Source organism: Cricetulus griseus, unplaced genomic scaffold, assembly GCF_003668045.3.
Source record: "Cricetulus griseus strain 17A/GY unplaced genomic scaffold, alternate assembly CriGri-PICRH-1.0 unplaced_scaffold_44, whole genome shotgun sequence".
Lineage (NCBI taxonomy): Eukaryota > Metazoa > Chordata > Mammalia > Rodentia > Cricetidae > Cricetulus > Cricetulus griseus.
In genome coordinates, this window is record NW_023277186.1 from 93,261 (window position 1) to 102,565 (window position 9,305).

The window sequence follows — 9,305 nt, forward strand, 5'->3', positions numbered from 1 at the left end:
TATTATGTGAGCCTGGCAAGAGAGAGAGCATGCTGCCAGCATCCTCGATCAGATAAGTCCTTATCAAATACATAGATTAATGATTATGGTTGATAATTAACACTGAGCTTGTGATGGAGTTTGCTTTCACATGGCAGGACCATTTGGACAAGAAACTTCTCTCCCCTTGTCTGGACAAGGTTACAAAGAAGAGTAACTGCTGAAGTTGCCAAGGGAAAGGATGATCCTTCATATTCCTTCTTCATCAAAAAGACTGCCAGACATATAGGCTGAAGAGGGATGCCCGAAGATTACAGAGTAGCCTTGGGTATCTTTCTTGGAAGAGAGATGTCTCTGTCAATTCTAGAGTTTATATATTATCCTTCTGAAGTCTTCGAAGGAAATCTCCAACCCAACGAAGATAACGACACTCACAATAATATAGGCAATAGATAACCCAATTTTACCAAACACGAAAAGAAATAGGATGGCAAAATACACACACAATGACACCAACAACAATAAATCCAAAACAAACAAGAACCAACAATCAATGGACATTAATATCTCTGAATGTCAACGGTATTAACCTGCCCATAAAAAGATAGAGGATAACAGAATGGATACAAACACAGAATCCATCCTTCTGCTATATACAAGAAATACACCTCAAATTCAAAGACAGGCATTACCTCAGAGTAAAGGGTTGAGAAAAGATTTTCCAATCAAGTGAACCAAAGAAACAAGCTCGTGTAGCAATTCTAATATCTAACAGATTAGACTTCAAACTAAAATCAGTCAAAAGAGATGAATAATGGCATTTCATTAAGTATCAGTATTCCCTACTTATTTTTTATCTACCAGAATCAGGATTTCAAGACTTATGTTCAAATCATTGATCCATTTAGACTTGAGTTTTGTGTCGGGTGAGAAGTAGGAGTCAACTTTCATTCCTCTAAATGTAGCTATTCAGTTTGAGCAGCACCATTTGTTGAAAATACTGTCCCCCAAAAATGTATTGTTGGTTTTTTGTCAAATATTAAATGGCTTTATGAAAAAAAAAGAAAATATACCCTAAATCCCTTTCTCTTATCTTAGGAAGAGAGTCATGACTTCACATGAATAAGTTAACATGTCTGCTACTGAAATGTATTTCCACACATATATACATTTTGTAGTAAACATGTGTATGCAAAGAACCAAATTTGCATTTTATTAAGTGGTAACTCCATGAATTGCAAAATTTAGGTTTCATTTGTTATCGTGAGGAAGTTGCTCACGATATTTTTAAGGACTATATCACTATGCTATCTTTTCACCGTAAGCTTCTCTGAGTGGGACTTCACAGTCCAGGAAAGAGCAGTTTCTTACCCTAATGGCTAATCTTGCCAGGTTGAAAGCAAACTCCATAACGAGATTCTTGGATGCCCATCTTCCTTTGTGACGTAATTGGTGTGCCAGGAGCAGTTTTGTCTCACTGCTAAGAAAAACCCTAAACCATTTAATGCCATATTACTGTAGGTCTTTGAAAGGTTTGAAGAATACCTAATCATCTCAAATACATCTCTGTAAATCTAGAAAACCTAACTAACCTAATTATAAGTTCTGACTATTACAGGTAAAATATCTGCATAAACACTATAACTAAACAAGAGGAGACATACACATATCACAAAATTGACCATAAAGTTGTATCAATAAATAAAAATCTATACCAATGCAAATTATTCATTCCTATATGCTATTCCCCATTTTCTTTCTTTAAAAAGAGATTGACTATGCTCATTATCAGTTATTAAATAAAGCATAACCTTTATTTCAAAGTAGCCTGTCCTTAACTTAAATTTTGAAGTTAGATCATTTTTAAAATGTATGTTAGATTAATTTAGCAGCATTTATATTGAAATGTATTTTAGCAGCAGTAAATCTTTCCTCGGCAATCAAACTATTTAAAGCCAATAATATGGCATATAATGTCCAGATTCTCTGTGTATTTTTCATCTCTAGGTGGCTTTTCTACTATTCAACTTTTGCTTCCTTTTGTTTCTTTTTTTTTTTCTGAGACAGGGTTTCTCTGTTGAAATCTGCCTGCCTCTGCCTCCCGAGCAAATCCTCCACAACCGGCTACTCTATTTCCTCCTATTACTTTTTCTCTCACAAGCCTACATATATATTTTCCCAACTTTTTTATTTGAATTAGAAACAGGATTGTTTTACATGACAATCCCTTTTCCCTTATCCCACCCGTCCTCCACTACCCCCCAACTAAAACCTTATCTGTCACATATCTTTTCTGCTCCCCCCTGGATGGTGAGGCCTTCCATAGGGTGTCATCAGAGTCTTTTGTTTCCTTTGGGGTAGTGACTAGGCACACCCCCATGTGTCTTGGCTCAGGGAGTATTCCTCTATATGGACTGGGCTCCCAAAGTCCACACCTATTATAGGGATAAATACTGGTCTTCTACTGGAGGTTCCATAGATTTCTGAGGTTTCCTCACAGAAACCCATGTTCCTCGGGTCTGGATCAGTACCATGATGGTATTGCAGCTATCAGACTGGGGAGCAAGAGTTCCCAGATGTTCAGGTCAGCTGTTTCTGTGTGTTTCACTAGCCTGCTCTGGACCTCTGTGCTCTTCACTGGTCCTTCTCTGCATCTGGGTTCCAGTTCAGATCGGTGATTAGTTATGGATGTCTGCTTCTACTTCCAACAGGTGCTGGATGAAGGCATATAAGTCAGTCATCAATCTCATAATCAGGGGAGGGCATTTAAGGTAGTCTCTCTCCATTGCTGAGATAGTTAGCTGGTATCAGCTAGCTGGTATCAGCTACAGAGATGTATTTGAGATGATTAGGTAGATTTCCCTAGTGCCTGATTTCTTTGTAAACCAAAAATGTCTCCCTCTATTATGATATCTCCATTCTTGTTATCATGTATTCTTCCCCTGAATCATATTTTCTGCTCCCTCATGTCCTCGGCATCCCTCTTCCTCTCCCCTTCTCATTCTCCTAGCTCATCCCCCCTTCCCATGCTCCCAATTTGGTCAGCAGATCTTGAATCTATCCCCTTCTCCAGGGGGCCATGTCTATCTCTCTTAGGGACCTCCATGTTTATTAGCTTTTTGGCAGTGTGGATTGTAGGCTGGTAATCCTTACTCTATGTCTAAAATCCACATATGAGTGAGTACATACCATGTTTGTCTTTTTGTGATTGGGTTACCTCGCTCAGAATGGTTTCTTCTAGTTCCATCCTTTTTCCTGCAAATTTCAAGATTCCATTGTTTTTTCTTCTGAGTAGTACTCCATTGTGTAAATGTACCACATTTTCTCTATCCATTCTTCAGTTGAGGTGCATCTAGGCTGCTTCTCAGTTTTTCTGGCTATTACAAATAGTGCTGCTATGAACACCGTTGAACAGATGTCCTTGTTGTATGAATGTGTTTTTTTTTTTGGGGGGGGGTATATACCTAAGAGTGGAATTGCTGGATCTTGTGGTAGACTGATTCCCATTTTCTTGAGGATTCCCAATACTGATTTCCAAAGTGGTTGTACAAGTTGCTGGCTACAGCTTCCCCTACATGCACTCCCACCAGCAGTGGAGAAGTGTTCCCCTTTCTCCACATCCTCTCCAACATGAACTGTCATTGGTGTTTTTGATGTTGGCCATTCTGACAGGAGTAAGATGTTACCTCAGAGTTGTTTTGATTTGCATTTCCCTGATGGCTAAGGATGTTGAACACTTTCTTATGTGTCTTTCAGCCATTTTAGATTCCTCGATTGAGAATTGTCTATTTAGTTCTGTACCCCACATTTTAATTGGGTTGTTTGGTGTTTTGGAGACTAGCTTTTTGACTCCTTTGTATATTTTGGAGATCAGCCCTCTGTCAGATTGTGGGGTTGGTGAATATCTTTTCCCAGTCTGTGGTCTGCCATTTTGTCTTGCTGACTGTCTCCTTTGCCTTACAGAAGCTTCTCAGTTTCAGGAGGTCCCATTTATCAATTGTTTACCTCACTGTCTGTGCTACTGGTGTAATGTTCAGGAAGTGGTCTCCTGTACCGATTAATTCAAGGGTATTTCCCACTTTGTCTTCTAATAGGTTCAGTGTAGCTGGATTTATGTTGAGATCTTTGATCCATTTTGACTTAAGTTTTGTGCAAGGTGATAGGCTTGGGTCTAACTGCAGTCTTCTACATGTCTGCAACCAGTTATACCAGGACCATTTGTTGAAGATGTTCTCTTTGTTCCATCATATAAATTTGGATTGTTTGTCAAAAATCAGGTGTTCACAGGTGTGTGGGTAATATCATGGTTTTCAACTCTATTCCATTGGTCTACCAGTGTATTTTTGTGCCAATACCAAGCTGTTTTCAGTACTATAGCTCTGTAATAGAGCTTCAAGTCAGGGATGGTGATGCCTCCAGAAGTTCCTTTATTGTATAGGGATGTTTTGGGTATCCTGGGTCTTTTGTTTCTCCATATAAAGTTGAGAATTGTTCTTTCAAGGTCTGTGAAGAATTGTGTTGGGATTTTGATGGGGATTGCATTGAATCTGTAGATTACAAGCCTACATATATTTTTAAACACAGTGTAAACCTTTAGAGGTTTTTCTTTATCTGGATCTGTCTTTATCATCTCAGGAGTACTGAGTCTAAACCCCAAAAGCATTGGGATGGCGTGAGCCTATGGAAGCTGCTGCGATGCCTCTGAGCAGCCCAACAGGGCAGGTTGCTGCTGCAGGTTTCCCTCTTTCTCTGGGAACCTTGGGGCTTGGGGTCATCCTGCTCACTGACACCATTCTGTTACAATAAATCTTTCCACCAAAAGCCGCAGAACCCCACCACCACCTCGTGTGCGCTCTATGCCAGCTGCCTTCCCGGGTTAGGGCCCCAATTAATGCACAGAGATACTTGTATTAGGTTCAAATGCAGCTTGGCCAATGACTAGGTTTTCTTATCTGTTAGCTCAGTCATAAATCTATATATTTTATAAGACTTATCTTATAGAGGATGCCTTTTGCTGGTACCCTCTCTTTCTGGTGGTTCACATGGCACCCCTGGAGGAGGAAGGGGAAAAGGGATACTTCCTTGCTATGTCACTCCCTGCCTGGATCACCACTTCTCTACTATATTTCCCAGTATCCTCTTTGACTCCTTGTCCTGTCTAACTTGCTGTCTCTTTGGACAAATAGTATTTTATTAATAATCAATAAGATAAACATACAAAGAAGTGCATTCCCCATCACAGGTTCCTTGGAAAGTGTGAATAGATATATATCAAGATCCAGCTGCACCACTCAAGGGTATATACCCAAAGGACTCTATTTCCCATTGCAAAGAAACTTGCTCACTCACATTCATTGCTGGATAAAGAAAATGCGGCACATTTATACAAAAGAGTCCTACTCAGTGGAAAAAAAACAATGAAATCTTTAAATTCTCAGGAAAATGGAACTATTAGTAAACATACTGATTGAGGTATCCAAGACCCAAAAAGTTAACCATAGTTATGTACTCACTCATAAGTGGATATTACATATAGACCAAATGATAACCAGCCTATAACCAACAATCCCAGAGAAGCTACGAAGCAAGGACAAACCTAAGAGAGACATACATGGTCCCCTGGAGAAGGGGAAAGGAACAGGAGTTCCTGAGTAATTTGGGAGCACAGGGGGAAGCAGAAGGAAGTAGGAGCAAGGGGAGAGACGAAGACAACATGAGGGATCAGCAAGATGGAGGCAAGGGAAGATTAGAGAAAGAGAACTAGAAAAGAGATACCTTTTTTGAGACAGGTTTTCTCTGTGGCTTTGGAGCCTATCCTGGCACTTGCTCTGGAGACCAGGCTGGCATCAAAGTCACAGAGTTTGCCTTCCTCTGTCTCCCAAGTACTGGGATTAAAGTTGTGTCCAGCGATCTACAAGAATGACCCCAACTAAGAATCCTTTATAATGAGATTGATGACTACCTGAAATGCCATCCTAGAGCCTTCTTCCAGAATCTGATGGTAGCAAAATCTCAGATCCATAGCCAAAAACTCAGAAGAACTCCTGGTATCCAGTTGTAGAGGGGGAGGTGTGATGAGCACATCGATCAAGGCAGTGTTGGTTAAAAGCACAGAACAGATGACCTGAGCAAGTGGAACCTCAAGGACCCCAGTTGGATAGATGGGGAAACAGCAGAGGACTGAAACAGGCCCTCTGAATGTGGGTGTCAGTTGGGGTGTTTGGACAGTCTTTGGGGCGTCTGGCAATGAAACCAGTATTTATCCCTAGTGTATGGACTTTGGGAGCCCATTTCTTATGGAGGAAAAGTCTTTCAACCTACATACATGGGGGAGCAACTAGGCCCTGCCCCAAACGATATGATAGTGTTTGATGATTCCCCCATGGGAGAACTCACCCTCCCTGGATAGTGAATGGGGCGTGGATTGGGAGTTGGGAGGGCATAGGGGAAGATGGAACTTGTATTGGTAAGTCAAATAAGACTGCCTTTAAATTAACTAAAAAAGAAATAAAAAAGGAAAGCAAAACAAGAAAATAATCCAACCTGTGGTCTAAAAAAAAAAAAATGGGTGGTCAAAGATATCCTTAGGACCATCAACACAGAATTACTTAGCATCATCTTCAGGGAAGGTCATTGCTGCTTACAATCACAGGACAGGCCTAATATTCTTAGGCAAAATTGAGAAACCAATATAGAAGTGTTTTAGAGACATACATAAATACATACATATACATACAAACATACATGCGTGTGTGCTTCTGTGTCATAAACAACTATACTACAGACATGATAGACACATTTGTGACTTTCTACAATATTAGAATATGTGGAATGATAAAAATTCCCAAATCATCATCAATTATTTTGGCAGTCAGTATTCAATATAAACTCAATTTCCCAATTACAATGAAAGGTAATTTTTAGGTTTTATTTTAATTTCATGAGTTTCTGTATTAGCATTTGTCTGAATACATGGCTGTGTAGCATATGGCTGCAGTGTCTGAACAAGCTAGAAGACTACTTGAGATCCCCTACGACTAGAGACACAGATGTTTGTAAGCTGATATGTGGGTGATGGGAATTGAACCCAGGCCCTCAGGACAAGCATCCAGTACTTTGAACAGCTGAGCCATTATCCATGTCACAAGACAGTTTTTATAATGCTGATCTTAATCACTAATTAACAATCATGTTCTGGCAGGACTGTTCTTGAGCAGGATGACAGGTGTCACTGCCTCTATCACCGAGGATGCCAGAGACTAAAGAGTGGTTCCAAAAGTGAAGGGAAGAATGCAACAGGCCAGAGATCTGTAATATGTCTACTGAGATAAGAGAAGCAATTTCATCTCTGGTGACAGTGACACATAACTATGGGAATATGCTATGTGAACCAGGTCATACTAGTGTTGACTCTAGGTCCAAATTCCTGATGGCATAAAGAAAGAACAACATAATAGATTTGTCAAAAATCAATTTACCGAAAAAATCACAGAAATGGTGAGAAATTCTAAATCTTGTCTACAAAAATGTTATAACTTAAAGAAAACATGAAGATAAGTTATGGAGTATACATAGGGTGATTTAACTGTGATCCCAGTTATGAAGTCATGGACCTGATTCTTTCCCCTGTTCCCCAAATCCTCTGACTCTTAAGTCTGGCCATTAATTTACCCTTGGCATGACACTTCTCCATAACTAGAACTTATCTTTCAGAAATTGCAGGAAATGAGATTGTAAAAGGAATTTTGATCTCTAAGTTCCATTTTGCTCCTAAGATAATGAGAATATGAAAAAAAAGAAAAAATGTCATGTTTGGTCATTATCGTTTAATATCTTGTTGTTTTCTAATGAGAGACAAGAAGAGAGTTGGTCTGGAAAGGAGGAGTGGGGAAAGACTGGGAGGATTAGAGGGAGGGTAAATTTATAATCAGGATATTTTATGAGAAAAGAATCTATTTTCAATAAAAGCAAAATATGTTAAAATTGACATTATTTCTTTTCATAATCATGTTTTATTTAGGATTTAGAGTCATGTTTGTGATAACAGTACTCTCCCATATAAAATTTTATTTTAACAAGAACCATTTTTATGTTAGGAAGAATTTACTGTTTGGAACATCTGAGTATGTTTCTCAATCCTGACCATTTTCTAAGTGATGTCTTATCAATCTGACTCTTCTGGAACCAGAGTCTCCCTTATTGTTTAATAATTTCCCATCCACCAGTCTTTCACAGGCTCCTTGACTATAAATTATTTGTTAACAACATACAATGAAAATTGATATAATCTCAATTACCACAAGAAGAATATATATGAGTTCTTATCATAACAATCAGCTTTACTTCCTGCTTTAACAATATTAATGAATAATTTAATCACAAAAATGTTCAAAATAAATCAAGTCACACATATTATTTTCATGACATACAATTTAATATTTATTATATGCCATTACACTTGACAGTGCATTATGTGTCATTGAAACAAACACTTCCTATAAATCTTTGCCTCTGAATTTCCTGTTTTGAGATATATTTGTAGAAAAAAAGCAATGATGTAGTTAAAATAAAATGCATGTTAGAGAGCAACAATTGTGTTGAGGAATTCAAATCTAAAGTATTTTTTTAAAACCTCAATGTCCCTCGAAAATTCAATGCAGAAATTTCAATTTCAAAATAAGAAGCAAAACTCACTTTAGGATTTATTTATAAAGACACGTCTACAGAAAAATCTTAACAGAAAAAGACTTGTCAAATATATATGACCACAAGTTCATGATTTAAAAGATTGGAACTTAAACAACGAAACTCTTAAACTTCAAATGTAAGAATAAAAGCACTCAATGCCACTATCCTGCCACCTGTGTTTGCTGCTGGGGAGAAATAGCAAACAAAGCTAAACCTTCATTTAAGCAAAGAAATCCAGTGCTCAAGTCACTCTCCTGCAACCTGGAAGTGCAACTGTGTTTGGTACTCAGGGGAAATTGTAAATAAAGAGAGATCATTTAAGAAATGAGATTATGTGCTCAAAGCTACTTTTTCCAACCTGGAAATGCGACTGTGTTTGCTGATTGTGTAAAATCGCAAATAAACAGAAGCTTTCGTGTAAAAAATTAAACCAATGCTCAAAGTATTCTGCTGCAGCCTGGAAGTGCAACTGTGTTTGCTGCTCTGAAAGAAATGGCCAACAAAGAGAAACTTGGTTCCTTTGGTTTCCTATGCAGCTTGGTCCATCCACAGAAAGGGATTGTGAAGCACTTCCAAGAGGGGTCAGCGGACTGCAGTAAGCCTTTGGCTTTTTTTTTTTTTTTTTTTTTTTTTTTTTT